Source organism: Sander lucioperca, chromosome 3, assembly GCF_008315115.2.
Source record: "Sander lucioperca isolate FBNREF2018 chromosome 3, SLUC_FBN_1.2, whole genome shotgun sequence".
NCBI classification, from domain to species: Eukaryota; Metazoa; Chordata; class Actinopteri; order Perciformes; family Percidae; genus Sander; species Sander lucioperca.
The window spans coordinates 10,486,864-10,505,811 of NC_050175.1; positions in this window are offsets into that span (position 1 = coordinate 10,486,864).

Genomic DNA, 18,948 nt, shown 5'->3' on the forward strand with positions numbered 1-18,948 from the left:
CGTCTACAATAGAGGTTTCATAGTCAGGCGAATGAGCATGGACAAGCTCACTCACACTTTAACTGTAAATAAAAACATATCAAATTAAGTGTCAACTTCAGGTTCTGCTTATGAGAGACTGTTCCTTCACAGCTTCTGACTCCAGTTTAAACAAATATTATTAAAACAGAATCCTTACTATATATTTATTATTGTGAAGTTGAGAAAGTAGTATTAGAAAATTACTTAACAGATGAAAAAGTCTCTGACCTCATTATTTGAATACATCGCTCATTTCCTAAAGAAAAGGAAAACCACAAAACCACAAAACAATGTTAATGTATTGAGGTGGAAGAAAATGTGAAGTGCTCAATCCAATCATTACACTTGGGAAGTTCATATAAATGTGGAGGAAATAAATCAATGGGGGATGCACCGACTTAGATTTCAGCAAACCTATTAATTTACCCGAATCAAGCAGAGTCAACTGCGAGGATATTTTCACACCTTCTGCAGCAGAGTCAGAATTATCGGCATGCCTTCAGACCAGATGGAAACTCTAACATGTCTGGGTACATAGCAGTAGTAACATGAATCTTTTGTATTAGCTTCATGGGTCTCCATCCTTAATTTTTGTAAAGCTGATAAGGTTATATTTCTGAGCTTTATTTTGCTCATCGGGACCTCAAACACGTGCACCAACTCATTACTTAGACACACACACACACACACACACACACACACACACACACACACACACACACACACACACACACACACACACACACACACACACACACACACACACACACACACACACACACACACACACACACACACACACACACAACACACACACACACACACACACACACACACACACACACACACACACACACACACACAACCACTTGCACCTTCACCTCTTCACCACAGACACACCATTTTTCCCACAGGAGGACTTTAGGGAGACAACCAGAAAGAGTGAATACCTCAGCTCGGCTCACCCAGCATGCCTTGTTGTGCAAGGCGTAATCTGATAATATCAATCATAATTGTGTTAGATGTAATCCATCTGACTTTCAGTTTGTTGGGGTCAGGGTAGGAAGCAAGGCCCCACTTGCCATCAATTATCAGACATAAGAGAGTAGTGGATGGAGCTCTCCTCTATAAATAATATGGTGGGGCTGCGGCGCTGCCGATCGATGCCGTACAGTTCCACTGTCATGGCTTTAATGGCAGCTGGCTTTCTTGGCTGTGCAGATCAATAGCGTGTCTCCTCAGGGCTCAGTCTGGGTCCAGGTCATGCCTGGTGACGGGGACGTAAATGACACCTCTGTTGTGATTGGAAAAATGCAAGCCTTTTGGGTTGTTTAGGGTGCTCGCTCTTTTCTCAGCGCCTAGAGGGAACACCTGTTGAGATGAGTTGGATCTTCTGTGAGTATCTGCTACTTTCTTCACCAAAATGTTCAAAGAGAAGGTATAACTTTCAAAATAAAATCCCTTGTCATGTACACTTGTTTTGTACTACCAAAGAGCACTTTCAGTCACTGCTAAATGTACGTCTCTCAATCTCTTGTCTTCCCATACACACAGACAGGCAAACATCACTGGTCCTGAGTAAAGTACAGTACAAGGACACTGGGAAAAAGGATGCATATATCTCTATGTTTCTTCAGAAAAAAAAAAAAACCCTCACTGCGGATTTTCATTCCCCATGTTGCCAGGGTGTGTAAACAGGGAAAGTGAGCCCTTTAAATTCCAAACAGGGTGGTTTGACGTGATGTCTAATTGAAAAACATGAAGAGGCACAGCTGCTCAGTCTGAATGTCAATGGAAGCAAGAATGACAGACAACACAGCAGGCACCCAGGCCAAGATTGCTTGGCCAAGACTTACGAGACACATAAACAAATACACACAAACTGAGTTAGCATGGAGACACTGACGCAAAGCCAAAGTAGGTGGTATCAACTGCAAAAAAAGAAGCAACAGACAAATAAAACCAGGGAGATGGCTTCTGCCTTTAAAGGATCACAAGGATCGAGGTTAAAAAACCTGACCTTTGAAAACCAAGATGTTTATCATAAGGACATAATGCTGGTTGCATGTAAGGTACTGAAACAATTAATCAATTTCCGCCACGCACAAACAGACGTCTAGTCTGGTGTGTGTGTGTGTGTGTGTGTGTGTGTGTTTTTCCTTTGAAGAAAAACAGGAATAAATCATCAACATCAGGCTAAAAGAGATGCAGTGAAAATATGATATTTAGCATGAAGAAAACATGTTCTCAAATGTCAGTGTCACATGTAAAATACTGCAATGAAATCTCCGGGGTGAACCGATAGACGTGAGATAAAATTTGTTTGTGTCACAGAGAGGCCACAGAACTGACATAAATCTGTGTCCCTGTCCATTTTTATGTGGGATGTGGCCTCACTGTAAAGGCCGGGTGTGTGAGAGATAAACTACATTTGTGATTTACAAAGATATGGGTCAGTTGGCAACCGAGGCCTCGTTTGCCAATTGGTCCTTTCTGTTGTTTCCTCCCTCATTGTTCAAAAAGGGATTGAAATGAGAAGTGAGTCTCATCTTCCAAAATGCAGACATTTCTGTTTCAATGTGGCTAAAGAAAGACCCTAATGTGAATGAATCAACCGCTGGTGAAGCACTCAGGGTTGGGAGGAGCTCTTTGATGTTAACACAATCCTTCTCTATAAAAGTGTGCCGTGCAAACTTTTGTTCTCCAGCAGTTCAAATGCTTAGACAAAATAATATTAAAGAGCTGCTTCACACCTAATACCTTATACTGATACTGGATCAGCTTCCTTACACAAGTGTTGCACTGTAGCAGACAGGACAAAGTCATCAGATACTTTCAGTTTAGCTTCCACTCACTGTTGTGTGAACATGACATGTGGTAAGACTTCTTCAACTAATTGCTTTTTTAGTGATACAGTACTTGGAACAAAGTACAAGTGTGACACTGTTCACAGTCAGCGGCCTACATCAAAGAGAAACATGCAGTAAATAGGGCCTTGGCCACATAGAAGCAAGACTTAGGTACAATTCCAATGCACTTTTTCCCCCCAAAAGCTTATTTCACTGAGAACAAGTAGAAACTTGTGTAAAGTATAAATCAGTGTTCCAGAGGTTGTGTTCATTGTCCATAGACCTCTTTCCCAGAGAAGTAATTGAGTGTGGAGGGTTGCTGATGCTGGAAGAGAGGGCGAGTGTGCTTCTGCTCTGCTGCTGCCATCAGCCACTCAGGGCCCGGGCCGTCCCTGGAACTAATGGAGCTTCCTCTGGGCCGCTTTTCCCCTCAGATGGGCACAGCTGGGGGAGGTCCGCCACCCAGAGCTGGGGTTACACCCCCCTCCACACCCAGCTGCTGCCTCCTCCCTCCTGCTCCTGCCTCCCAGTCCTGCTGTGCCACTGCTGGGCCTGAGCCTTCAGTATGCTGCACAGCGCTCATACTAGCAGAAGGGGAGGTGAGTGTGGGACTCCTAGTTGTGGGTGGACCACTGTGATGAGTAATGTTGGGCTCATATCTGCCTCAGAGAAGGGCAGTTGTATTGCCTATTTCTACATAGCAGGTCCCCCCGCAGAGGCCAAGAGACAGACAGGCATGCTTAAATAACACGGCCATCTAACGAGGGCAATGAAGCCGGCTTTTTGTGCTGGACCGGGGGGTGGTCGGCCTTTTGATATGCCCCTGTGGAGCCCTCCACCTCTCGACATTTTACGTGGCCTAGGAGAGAAGGGTGGGAAAAAGAACCTGTGTCATAAAAACGTTACAACAGTGCTGTGAAGCAGGCTCACAGGACTGTTTGATGTTTTCACCCTGCATTCTTTGTCAACCAAAAAAACATGTCCACTTGACTCTGTGCTGCGTTTTCTATGACTTTGCTGATCGAACTCAACTTTTCCAACCCCTAAAATTTGTGGTCTATTATAAGCAAATTATACTTCCATTACATGTCGCTCTGTTTAAAACCAAAGACAAAGTTTGTCAAGTATTGTACGTCTGCAGTGACGATCTTTCACTAACAATACCAGGGAGCAAGGACTCCCCTCCCACATTGTGTGTGACGGATGGTGCGTGTGTGCGAGCAGGTTATAAAAAAGTGTTCTTCCACACCGTGGAACTTGTAAAACATAGCGAGGGCTACACCCTCTGCAGCCACACAGCAGGATCCAATTAGGACTCTTATCTACTAATTATGTCCCTTACACATCTGCATTCCAGAATTTAAAAAAAAGCCTGCTGTCCTCTCTCCGTAACAAGCTCTCGAATTAATGAGATTGCTCTGTAATTGAACCTCTTCATGGGTCCCTTGGCAGGGAAAATACGCTAAGTTAAATTTGTATTAACAGAGCATCAATCATAGCTGATCAAACGATAAACAGTGTTGATGATCACAGGCGTAAAGGGGTTGCACCTTTATGTAAATGTGATGTCCACCATAGAGCATGAGGCACATGCAGCTAGGAGGACAGAGGTGCTGGGGGAGCTGTAGAGAGGAACACTGTCCTAGGATGGGCCACTGCGGGGCGCTGTGCTCCAGATCACAAAGTGTAATCAGATAGAGCTCACATGAATACACAAACACATCCAGTGTCTACATGTTTTTGTGTGGTGACGACACACACACACACACACACACACACACACACACACACACAGACACACACACACACACACACACACACACACACACACACACACACACACACACACACACACACACACACCACATTTAGCTATGACTGTAGGTTGAACCAGTTTTCTCTTTTCTTTGGGTATGGTTGAATACATTATCAGAAAGCATACTACATACACTAGTGGCGTTATGTCTTTCTCTGTCTTAATTAGTACATTAGACCACATGCCAAACATAACAGGTTGCTATGTCCAAGGGACACTTTTAAAAGTTTTGCTTTTTCAGTTTTTTCATTCTGCTAAACTCCACATTGCATCTTTAATGCTTGTCATATGTAATTTTATATATTTGGATTTAATGATTACATTAAAAGATGAATTTATATTTATGCATGGTGAAGCTGAAGTTATAGTTTCACATGCTAATGCATGTCTGTCTATGTCTTACTGAATTTGATCTCTGGTTTATCAAAGTCACAAGTTCCAGTATGATGAAAAAGAGTAGAGTTCATTCAGGTTCCATGAACATTTATTCCATGAATGTAGATTAAATCAAACAGGCCTTGTGTAACTTGACCTCTATGTGCAGATCCTGGTTGGCCTGCACTATGCACATGTAAACTAGATAGAAAACAACATGAGGTTACAAAAGACTTTTAACATTTCTGGGAATACTAAAATGTCAACAAGTATAAATAACTATATAAAATGGAACTGAGTTTCTTCATAAATAATGAAATGACTAATATGCTATATTTTATCTGGATAATTCCATAATGTAACATTTACACTAATATACTATTAAGTGTATCCACATTGATTTTAAATGACAGTAAACAGCAGAACAAGCTTTCATTTCTTTTTTTTACATTACAATTTCTGGCATTTCAGTTACATTCAACCATAAAACTATTGTTGATGCATACAATGAGGCTTTGCTTTCCCGGAGGAACTGGCTATTTCAAGATTTTTTTTGAAAACACAGTCATGCAGTCAAGTGTTCTCACAGTTTAACACATGCTTGAGACCTAAGTGAGGGAGACAGTGTGGAGGTTAGCACAGGTATGTAGAGTGGAGTCCCGGTGGTTAGCACTGAGAAAACACCATGACATGCAGATGGCACATATTCATCACTTTGCATGACATTTAACAGAACGCTTTCCTTCAAACACTGGGCAGTTATATCGCTACTTTTCCCTCTTTTTAAGTAACAATTTGTATAGAATTATCAGGTTGGTGGAAATGCTAATTATGCTATACACATTTGTAGTAAACATGTTCTATAGGTATCGTAGAACATCATCAGGAAAGTATATATTTACAGTGAAGAAGCTTTAGTTTTATATTTTTGTCCTAATTTGAAAAGTGGCTTTTGCCATCATCTTCTTCTCAATTGCTGCTGTTTTGCTGGAACCTGACCATTAATAATTGTTAATAGATGTGATCCCTGACCTGGAGCTTGTGTCACTGATAGTCAACCATGTCTTGCATACGACTGGACAAGGAAGACAACGGATCTGGAGGTGAATGGAGGAGGCGGAGGCTTTCTTTCGAGGCTGAGCTCACTTTATTAGCATTGATTCCCTTTTTATGTATTTTGTCACAGCTAATGCTATCGATCAGAGCTGCCACTAGCCATGCCCCCTTTAAAACTTTAACAAATTATTTTTTTGTGTGTGCCATTTAGCCTCAAAAGTATCTGATGTTCTTCTTAGAGGCATTAATCATCCTTGTTACAAACAGACCATGTATTTTTTGTGTGCTTTGATGGGCTACATCTGCTTTGTGTATTTAGAATATTTAACATTTTGTGAGTATTTAAATTATGAAATATCCTAAGCAAAGTTATTTTGTATATTTTGATCACAATATACAGATTCTGACTTTATGATCTCCTGTACAACTTCATGAAATTCAAATTTACCTTGAAAGATAAAGTCAGATTCCTATATCCTTTCAAATATCATATTGCATGTTTATGATATTACCATGATATTAGTGTTTATTTCAGCACACGGCGATGGAGAGCCAGCAATCACATCAATGTATTGGCTCAGATAACGAGCTCTTTTAGAGAAAAGAGGAGAAATAAAAGGAAAGGAGTTGGGTTTAAAGACCCATGGCTAGTGTTGGTGTCCTCTCCTCCCCGTGGCCGGGCATGTTGACAGTGAAGCAGCTAGGGATCGAGCCAGTTCACATGGCCCCTCCATCTCAAACAGGATCCCCACTGAGGAGAAGAATAGCAATTAGCATGCTAAAGGTAGCACTAATGCGAGACCATCTTTGAACCCCCTCTGAACCAATATGCCTATAACTACTCTGGTAACAGGCAGACTGGCTCAGTATTTACAAAGCATAATCACGCATGTGGAGTTTAGTGAGCTGAGATTTTGGAGGCTAACTTGAGTTAAACTGAGGGTCAGAGGAGTCATTCAGGAGGGATTTGAAATGGAACGTCACATGAAGGGCATTTATTTACTCAAAGAAAACCATATTACATGCACCAGTATAGACAAGATACAGATATTGTACAGAATTGACCCATAGCATTCTATTTCATGCTGTTCGTGAGCTTTAAAAACATTATTTGAAATGCATTTTAAGTGGCATATTTTCTGAGGTACAAATTTTGATAGATTTCAAAACATATTTTCAAATTTTCAAAACTGTGCTTATGTGTCAAAGCAGATTCATTCACACAACAGTTTGTTCGATTGTTTTCTTTAGTGTTCACACTGAAACATCAAAAACTGTTATTCTTCATCTTCATTTCCTTGTTTAATTTAATAGCAGTTGGCAAATAGCAGCATGAGGAGTCGGGTTGAAAAGAGGGACTCTTTTTTACAAAAATGGCTGGATAATGTATGTGATGTAATGGTACTGGTAAGTATTATTTTAATCATCTGTTGGTTATTTTAGTGATTCATTGATTAATCACAAATACTGTAGTGAAAAATGGCAATCACAGTTTGTGTGAGTTGTTGTGTCAGTTGTGACATGTGGCATTAGTATTAGTAAGTGGTAATCATCCTGTATGTGTTAAAGGAGAAATCCGGCGCAAAATTAACCTAGGGGTTAATAACACATTTGTACAGAGTCGACTATTCTCTGGGATATGTTTTCATGCTAATCGAACGTGACCAGTTTTAGTGCAAACCGCTAATTAGCTTATAAAGCTAGTCATCGGGGCACTGGTAAAGTAAAAATAAATCACAATTTCTATACGAACGCCGTGTTTGAGCTATGTTACTGGTTACTGGTTGCACTTCGTTCGTCGTTCAACTGTGTCGATGTGTGTGGTAGTTCCCTTAGCCGGGCAAGCAGCCTTCGTCCCCGCCTTCCTCGCCTCCAGCAGCCGACAAAAATCCCCCGAGTGCCCGGTGGTCTGGTGGATGTCCTCCAGAGGACAGATCATGCCTTCCGGCGAAATATTGTAGTTTATTTCCCCCTCAAAAATAGGTAATTGAGCACTGTATTGGTTATGGCCATATCAGTGACTATGTAACTACATGGAAACAGGATAAATGATGTCTGCAGCTTGCACAGTAATAGCGTTACTGAAGGCTAGCTTTAGCTTGCGCTTGGAGCAGCTGCTTCATCTGCCTGTTGCCCCTCTGTCTGTCTGGTTCTTTCCAGCTCTTGTGAGGGTAGTTCTTCGTCTGTATAGACCTTTTGCAAACACGTGACCGCGACCACGTGAAGACGCCATGATGGACGACAAATCACCGGCAATAACAAGCTAAACAGTGTAGTAGACGAGGGGAAAGTTTCATAGTTTCAATCAGTTTGAAATACATAACACTAAATAAACTGTATTTATGGCTTCATGGCTTCTTCTATCGAACAACAAGTTGTCGTGCCGTTATCGGTCGAGGTAGGGCATCTGGTAGGTGCTCACAAAGAGCAGTATTTGGAGAAGTTGGAGATAGCAGGATTGGATACCTACCCATAATTCTTTCTCCCTCAGTTTTCACAGACCTCATTAAATCACAGAGTCTGCCCGACTTCAGTCCACACGATCTGTAACACTATGTGGTTAACAGGGTATCCCCATATACTGGTGCTGATCTCAAAGATTTTAAAAGTCTGGATGCTTACCAGTTCTTTGTAGCTGGCTGGGTTACAGATACGCGATGCTACGCTAACGGCGGGGGGAGGTACCTCATAATGGCAAATATAAGACATCTAGGGTTTATTTTGTATTAACATCTATTCTTTACTTAAGTAAAGATTTATATAACACGTAGCCCATGTTTTTAGAGGACATGGTCGGTTGCAATCGTCAGCAGCTAGCTAGCAGTCCAAAGCTAGCTGCAGCTAGCTCGTCAACTAGCCGGGGTAGGAACTCTGCAGACCCGCATTTAACTCAGTTTTTTTGGCCTTTTTGAAGCTAGTTTCTGTCCCATGTCATCTTTAATTTAACCGATATTTTTTGTATATGTGTTAAGTTAAATGATCAAGGGAACAGCTTTCTTTTTGGGATATGTAGCTAGGTCAGTGAATAACCGATGTTAGTTATGTGGGTCATCAACGGGTTGGACCTGTTAGCAGGAACAGCTGGTTAGCACGGCAGCTAGCTAGCTGGTTAAGGATAATTTTATTTATCACTCATTTAAAACAGAAAGGCAATACATACACATGCTTGTGTTGGTGAGGATTACTCTGCATGATTGTGTCGGTGAGGATTCCTCTGCAGATTGTGAATGTGAGAACACAAACATGAACGAAAACGTACGCGTTTAGCTTGCCGTCCGTCGACAGCATAGCTCTTCCGCCGTCCGTCATGGCGTTTATAATTTGCGCGAGTGGAGCATGACGTCACATGCAAAGGGTCTATACTTGGGTTCGAATAAATAAGGACGACCATCAAACTCAAAAGGCTCTTCCGTGTGTTGTATATCTGCTATATTCTCTATAGTTACGTTACTCCAAGCTTCTTCCCTTATGAACAACTCCGCTCTTCACACACTACACTCTGATCTGCACACTACTGCGCTCGGGGGATTTTTGTCGGCTGCGGGAGGCGAGGAAGGCGGGGACAAAGGCTGCTTGCCCGGCTAATGGAACTACCACACAGATCAACACTGTGAAGCCTCCTACTCACCAACACCAGATTGATCACACACAAAATGGATAAGCTACAAATACACACGGAACTGCTGCGTGATGATTTTCTCAAAAGTCTGGCTGAACACACTTCACGGACGGCATCCAGCAGCTAGCAGCTAACAGGCCAAGCTACCCACCGGCAGGATCGAGACAGGGTATGTGAATTTAAACAATGTCTGAGTTGAAAACGCATCTTGTTGTCACGTTAGGGCCCTGTTCATGTTGCACAGACATATTAATTGCATTTTGTGTCTGTTAAGAGGCACAAAGGCACTCTAAAACTTTCCCCGACAACTGCCATTTTAGCTAGGTGGAAGCTCATAGAGGTAGCTGCAGCAACTCCAGTTTGCTAGGACCGATCCAGGTCGGGTTTTTTTCAATCGAAAGTACAGGCATATCTATAGCGATCAAGATTAACTTAAAAATTGGCCGGAATTCTCCTTTAACCCTGTATGTTTAAGATTTTCTTTTTCTTTTCAGTATTGCAGTTTTGACCAAGTCGGCAGCAGCTCAGGTTGTGCAGGTTTAAATATACTCAATCACATGGATAATATTGTTTATCCTGCTGTAATATTATTTCAACAGAGGTTTCTGACTTAACAATAGAAAATTGGATATCTGTCATTTGTTTATTCCAAATATTATTGACTTAGCTTTCTGTGTCGGTTGTCAGTCGACCCAGAGGGTATTCGATCAAAAATACTTACTGCTAAACAAAGCTAACCAAATGAGTAAGTTATGTACAGCTGTATTGGTCAAATTTGTATTTAATACTTTTGCAGTTGTCTGACAGTATAAACATACAGCTATAGCAGTAACAACAGCTATATTGTGTTATCAGCTACATTCACACAAAACAAGTGATTACAATGTCATACATATTTAAATACTTCACCATGAAAGGGTTGACGATCGTATTTCAGCCTTTTCTGAATTTTTATTGTATTTTACTGTGGTGCTCGTTTAGACTGAATGGAAGCCGAAAAGGGAGTAAAAGAAGATGGCGGTTCAGATTCATGTGCTGTGGAGGTGACATGGTCTGAGTCTCCCGTGTGACATCAGAGCTGCAGATCAGAGAGTGTGTGCTGAGACGGGCTCGAGCGTTCCTCATCAGCTTATGGTAATGTTGTGAACAGTGTGACTGCTCCAATAGAAAGCCAGCTGACAGCCAGTGACATGGCCTGCCCGTCACCTGACACCTGCCAATAGAGGGGGAGGGATACACACACACACACACACACACACACACACACACACACACACACACACACACACCTGATAATCATTGAATTATACACAGCGCGCCTCTTTCACTAACCTCTCCTCTCCCGGGACCCAGCTGTTCATGAAATACCTCCCAGTAAGACAGTGGGGATGAAGGAGAGGGGCAGCTGGGGGAGGCTGGAGGGAGGAGGTGGAGAAAAGGCATACAAAAAAAACCATCACGCCTCACTGGCTCCCAATACCATGCACATTTTTAAGAGAGCCAAAGTGAAAAGATACAATTTCACTCAATGAGGCGGGCTGCAAAGGCAGGCACAAAGGAGACAAGATAGTGCAATCTAGAGGTCACTGACACTGCCTCTGCTGTAATTACTACACTTCCTTTAATACTTCTGCAATGCAACTGTGCATTAAACTTCAGGTCACAGTGTTGATCAAGAGTATCACAGCTGAAATAGGTAAACCAAACCTGAACACACACTAGCTCAAATGGACATAAAAGCTATTGCAGACCTAGGGGTTTGGTCTGGTCTCCACTGAAACTTCAATGTCTATTATTTGGCATTATTCTGTGTTTGTTCAAAGTATAGGTCTACTGAAATTTTCCCTTAAAGTACAGGGTTACTGCCAGATTATTCTGGAACAGTTTTCAATTGCGATTCAGGTTCAAATTTTCAAACCGCAATGTGAAGGTAAAATCCAAAGGGATTCAATGTGCGTCTTCTGTTTGTACACTACTTGAGAATTTATCATTTTTCAAATCAAAGTTTTGTCCCACAAGAGAAATTCAAGGGGTGAGCAGGAATGAATCACATCAAAAAGCAGAGTATTTGTCTTGGGTTAAGTTTTGATGTGTGTGCTTGTGTTGCTGTTTTAAAGGATTGCAAGCTGGGTAAAGGAAAAGGCTGCAGTCAACAAAAGGCATTATATACCATGCCCAGCCAACCACTTAAGATATCTTTGAAGATGAATCAATCACTATATTATAGTGAAGGTCCACAAGGTGCCTGGCTCATGATCGAACACTGCGTCTGCACTTCATAGCAGTCTACAGGGCATTGATGCTCTGATTGATCGCAGAATGGAAGTGACTGGAAAGAAGAAAAGGATTACGCTTGTCAAACGTAGTCAATACACCAGGCCGGTGGTCAAATGTTTGCAGTAAATCTCAAATAGTGTCTGCAAAGCTAAAAGCGAAAAACAGGCGAAAGAAAAAATTCATTTGCTCGGAGGACCATCCTCTTGCATTCCCACTCAAACTGACAGGCCTGCAAATATGCAGTGGGATAAGTAGCCTAAGGCTTTAGGAGATTATCAATGCTTTAAACATCAAAACAGTCGTTTCTATTGTCTCAAGAGGGACCTGCCATCTAAAACTGAACAGATTCAGCTCAGACCAAAGAATATACTGCTTCATGCACAATTAATGTGCATTATTGTTTCACTTCTGCAAGACTGTGATTTCAAACTTCAGTGTGTCTCTAGACAGTACTGGTATTAAATGTTGCCCCATTTGAAGAAATTATATGCAGTCAAGTCAAATCCCTGCGTTGGCATGCGGATATTGGAAACAGGTAACAATGATATCTGCACATCAAAAAAAGCTCAGCAGGGCTGCTATTGGGCTTAGTGTATTCAATGCGCCAATCGCTCTAGTGTTATTTACAGAGGTTTTTTTTTCTTTTATGGAAAAATCAAGATGTGATTGATTCAGGTTAATGTGACTGCAAGCCAGCACCAAGCAGCATTTCAGTGCTCAGGTTAACAGAAAACACTAACTTCCATAAAGTGCTATGGAGATAAATCACTGTTATCCTGACAGCACTGACAGCAGTTTAAGCAGCGGCAATCATCAGAAGCACCTCGGGAGCCCCTGCGCTGCATTTTGCAAAATGTCATGGGGGGTTGATGGAAAGGGAGGAGACGGGTGGGCTGCCAGAGAGACTGGGGTGGGGGGGCAATAGGAGAGATGGTCATATCAACCACCCATCAGTGTGCAGGTGCTTTACATAAACATCCCAGAGCAGTAAGCAAATTCTGTTGACGAATAAAGGTAATAAAGCAGAGAGAGGGGTTGGAGGGGCGACCTGTCCCCGGTGTATTCCCCTTGCACTGCGGGCTCTCTCACTCACCAGCTCACCCGAGTGAGATTATGGTGTTTGCTTTTATCTGTCAGAGATCAATATTTCAAACGTCCGATAAAAGAGGAAATTGAACTGGGAATAGACTGAAGTGCTGTAAAAGTACAAAGCACAATTATCAAAAAGCACTTAAACTGCCTAATAGGAAACACATATTAAAAATGCTCAAATGGATGTCTCACAGCCATAATGAGAGCTGATACTGGTCTCCCATCCCCACTCGCCCCACTGCTGTCTTTTGATCACAACACAGTGCCCTTCTGGATGCAGTCACAGTGGCCACTGCACTCTAGGTGGTATATGAACCCCTGGAGGCTGTGTTCACTGTGTTTTAACACGCTGCCATTAGGTGTGAATGACTCTTTCGGCCTTTATGGGAAGTGCATTACGGATTTAAACTTTGCGTGAGAGTGCTAACTGTGGGGATACAAGGACATGTGAGAGGCCCTTAGAAACAAACAGAAAAAGAGGTAAGTCAATAACCCTCTTTTGTTAGAGGAACGTCACTCACTTTCCTCAGTGTAATGGTTAGAGCATTGGCACATAACCGTAGGTTAGGTTTAACTCTTCTTTTGACCCCCTTGGCCAAAAATGTACACACTCCCTGTACCAATCTTGCCCTCTATCTGACACCTAACCCTATCTGGAACTGCTTGTATTTTTCTATTATAGCCTACATAAATATTAGAAATATTTAAAATCTGTTGGTATTTTAATTGCTACTGTTTATGGTGGCCCGGAGATGCAAAACACAGAAAATGACTCTTTCCTGAAATATTGTTTTTCAGAAAGATTTTCTCTTCCAGATTTTTGTTTTACCTTGCATCTTTATTCATACCGTATTTATAGCAAGACATTTTCTAGAATAAAAACAAAAGGGTTAATTAAAATGCTAGTCAAATTAAAAACATTCAATTCAATAATATACAGAAGCATTCATGGACGTCACTGGGCCAACAAGGAAGATCTGTAACTGCCAAGTCCTACAACAAACAAAATATGTTGTTTAACTGGTCAAAATACATAACAGTATAATAACATCAGAAAGTAATATGATCAAACCAAACCATTTCAACACTTGTTTTAGGGAATACTTCCATACCATCTCATACATCTGTATGACGTTCAATTAATCAGATGATTAAGGCTATGATTGGGCTTATTATTGTGTATCAAGCTGATACTTTGAAATATCATTAATAAAACAACTAATTGTGTGGCAACCTCCCTGGGATGACAAAACTCCAAGAAGTCACTGCACCCGACTTTTGTTTGTGAAGAAATAGCACGAAATCCCCCCTAAAACCACAAATTGTTGTTTTAACATTTTAGTTTGAAAATGTAATTAAACAAATGAAATGTAATATGTCAGTTAGTAAGCTTTAAGGTGCTTACACACCAACCAGACGGCCGACTGTCGGCAGAAAAGGCAGTTGGACTGATCAGTCGGGTCCCCGAGGTCCAAAAAAATGCATACAGAAGCATTCATGGACGTCACTGGGCCAACAAGGAAGATCTGTAACTGCCAAGTCCTTCAAATTAAACAACTAAATATGATGTTTCTCCATACGTGTCCATACCCTCTATAACGACACATCAAAGTGTTTTCTGATCTGACGCCTCTATTTACAGGATGTCATCATTTGCCTGTGCCTTCCGAAACCATTACAAAATCAAATTGTTGAAAAAAATAAAAAATAAATCAGTTTTATGATGTGACAATGTTATTGCTAAGGTTTGGTTAGGTTTAAGCACGAAAACGACTTGGTTAGGTTCAGGGAAAGATCATGGTTTGGGTTGAAATAAGTACTTAAGGTTAAACAAACATAGTTTGGTTTATGCTGAGGACTTCCTTAATGTTAAGGGACCTTCGTCATCATGGTTACAATAATAAACATGTGTTTTAAAGTCTGAAGTTTTGTTGACATATTCATTCTTCCTGACCTCCGCCTGATGGTCTTTAACAACGTCACCTGAATTCACCCTTTGCTACTGTCATACTATTGCCGCTTCAGGGCTTTGTAACTCAAATGTGAGCATATGTTGTTTTGGGACACTTGCTCAAAAGACAGATGCTGTCATTTTTTTGTGGATGGCAGTCTCATAAATGCGAACATTTTATGACATTGTTGCTGAGGCTTACTTGTTATGCTCAGGGTTCATGAGGAGTAGCCAAACTGCTGACTTTTGATCCCAATAACTATCTCACTGAACTGACCAACTTTCTACAAGTTATATACTGCTCCAAAGGAAAACTTTGCCACAAAATCAGACACTCTGCAAAGCCTGGAATGCAGATTCTCAAACCAGCAAAAGGAAATTATCTGTATAAACATGTCAAACATACGTTGCTCAGTATGTCCCAGAAATGTGTATATATATATATATATATATATATATATATATATATATATATATATATATATATATATATTAAATATAGAGCTACATATGACACTTGCTAACCAGATGCTAACCACACTTGTGCATGAACTCTCGCCCACCGACAGGCTTGGTCACTGGACAGATCTGTGACTGATCAGTAGGAGTCATAGCCAATAAACAATCTGGCAGTGGGTCTTCAGTCCAGGCCTTCACTACATGTATATGAGATCATATGTGGCATATTAAGCAAACATGTGTTAAGTGACACAAGTAGTTTGGGAATTTCTGCTGTTTTTTTTGTATTGCCTTTCTGTTGTTAAAACATACCAGTCACATCACTGTGTCAGTACATAGCTACCACAAATGTCAGTTCACCATAAAGGTATAAAGAAAAAACATGTTAAAAAATGTTTTTTTCTAGTTTTGAAGATAATCAGGAAAATAGAAAGGCAACATGTGATGGCAATCATAATGATTCAGAATCTTCTAACATGATCATTTAGTAATGCAAAATAAAAAAAGAAAGATAAACTGCTATTGATTTTGAGATCAAATTAAACCTTAACACAGAACAACTGAGGGACTTGGCTATTATTTAGCATCATGTTGCAAGAAAGATGGGAAATGCCAATGGCATAAAGCAGAAGAATATTTCCACTGTGTATTATATTTGGAATATCCCTTTAAGCAGAGAACGCTAGATAATGAGACAGCGGAGCTGGTTTCCATTATGAAGATATAGAAGGCTTGCTTTTACTGATATCCGGGAATCTTCAGATAAAGACATCCTATTACTCCTTGACATGATATGATACGCTGGCCTATTCTTCTCCACCCTATCTAAATGATCCTTCATTAGAAACTTGATCAATATGCTCTCTTGATTAAGTGGGATGAGAGACTCTCATTTCATTTTCAAGCATTTTTACGAATCGATGGCAACATTATCTTCCAACAAATGACAGGGGTGCAAGGAAGGCATTCTGAACGCAGGCCAATAAAATCATCTCTCACCATCTTGTTTTTCTCTAACACCCCACACAACACACACATGCACGCACGCACGCACGCACGCACGCACGCATGCACTTGCAAGTACATTCTAACACAATGATTCACTACTTTAACGCACAACTTGCATGAATAGGCACATGCGAAAAACACAAACAGATGCACAAGCTCACTACACAGTATCAGAGTAAATCATGGAACTTGGTAATCACTGGCCTAATATAATTGCAGACAGAGCTTTTAATCTGGAATGGTAAGACATTAAGTAAATTAGTTTTTAAAGATTTAAGATGTTTAAAGATTTCATTTGCAGATACCTCTGATTCAATGTAGCAAGGGGAATCACTGTTGATTGAAACTGATAGATGGTGGAGCTCTGTAAAATGTGTCGACACTGCAAAGCCACGCTTAATTATGGAACAGTATCTACTATGCCTCACATTTTTGCTGTGTATGTTTTTAACCTTTATTTATCCTGTGTTTAACTGAGGACATGTGTTGTGTTCCAGTAACACTGGCTTCAATATATCTGTGTGTACTTTCATAGCTTGTAGCTGCAGAATAGAAACGTAATCTTAAGTTTTCTCTCCAAAGAGCTCCACTGGTATAGCTAAAAGATCAGTACCTCGCTCATAAGCACCTTGATTGTAGCTCTTACAGTAAATAAATGTTCCCTTTCTTTCTGAGAGTTAGTTGAGAAGACTTATACCACTTTCACGTCTGTGCATTAAGTACAGAGCGAGAGTCAAGAAGTGATTATTTTAGGTTAGAATAAAAACCAGAAGCATTGGAAAAATAGCTAGCCTGGCTCTGTTGGTCGGAAGTTGTAATGTACAGTGTTAAGGACTGCCAGAGCTGGAAGAAAATGAAAAACCTTTTTCTTCACCAGTCTGAAAAACCTCGACTGCTATTTACGTAGCAGTGCCAATTAAATTGGTTCTCTGCACAGCTTTGGAATGAGCTAGTCATGTTACAGTTGTACTGTAATAGTGATTGTGACTGGTCAAAATACATAACAGTATAATAACATCAGAAAGTAATATGATCAAACCAAACCATTTCAACACTTGTTTTAGGGAATACTTCCATACCATCTCATACATCTGTATGACGTTCAATTAATCAGATGATTAAGGCTATGATTGGGCTTATTATTGTGTATCAAGCTGATACTTTGAAATATCATTAATAAAACAACTAATTGTGTGGCAACCTCCCTGGGATGACAAAACTCCAAGAAGTCACTGCACCCGACTTTTGTTTGTGAAGAAATAGCACGAAATCCCCCCTAAAACCACAAATTGTTGTTTTAACATTTTAGTTTGAAAATGTAATTAAACAAATGAAATGTAAGATGTCAGTTAGTAAGCTTTAAGGTGCTTACACACCAACCAGACGGCCGACTGTCGGCAGAAAAGGCAGTTGGACTGATCAGTCGGGTCCCCGAGGTCCAAAAAAATGCCTCAAAACACACTGAGGCGACGCCGACTTGAGCGTACGCTCTGCGCGTGCGCGAAACGTAATACGTCTCCATAGCAGCAGGCGCTGCTTTTCTGTATTGTTTCCATTAACAGTCAGATTGTTTCCCAGAAAATGAAAACCGGCAGCTGATTGGACGAACGCGTCACGTGGGTCGTGACGGGCGGCTTGTTCAGATTACGATCTCATATTGTACTAAAATAGTTCACTGAAACGTGTTTCTGAAAACATTTTAAGCGAGAAATATGCCATACAGTTGCTGAATCTGTCTTCATTTCAGATCGACAAAGGTTAGTTTAAAAGATTTTCGTCAGATTTTGAGAGGCTCATTGGCTTGCTATTTCCGGGTGAGTCCCGACTGCCCTGTCTCCGACTGAGCATGTTGGGTCGGCCAAAATGAAGGCCGACGGCTCCTCGGATGGACGACGGCACGGAACACACCGAACAGACTCGAGTCACCGTCCTCGCCAGACTGTCCGACGGCCGATAATCGGCTTGGTGTGTCAGCTCTCTTAGAGGTGCTGGTAGACTAATTTGGAATTTTGGACCGAGGCGGGGTTGCTGTTTCTGAGCTTAGCGTAAGGACCGCTTCCAGTCTTTATGCTAAGCTAGGCTAATTTCATTCTAACTCATTTCTCAAAAAGAAAGCGAACAACCATATAACTAAATGGTTAAACCATTCCTTTAGGGAAATAAGGAGTCCAGGTCAAGTTTAACCATGATTTTCCCAGGCTGCCCAGGTATTTAGCCGTACTCACAAGCTTCTGCTCTAACCTTTAAGAGAGTACCATCCACTAAACAAATCACAGGAAACAAGACAAAGCCATATTATTACTGTATCAGCCTAGCCCTGTTCAAGATGTTTCTTTTGTTATTCAAGTTCAGGAAGTTAAGTGTTTTTAAATCTGGCCACATCCGAGTCCCCCTCTCAAGGACAAGAACCATGAGAAAAAAGGCC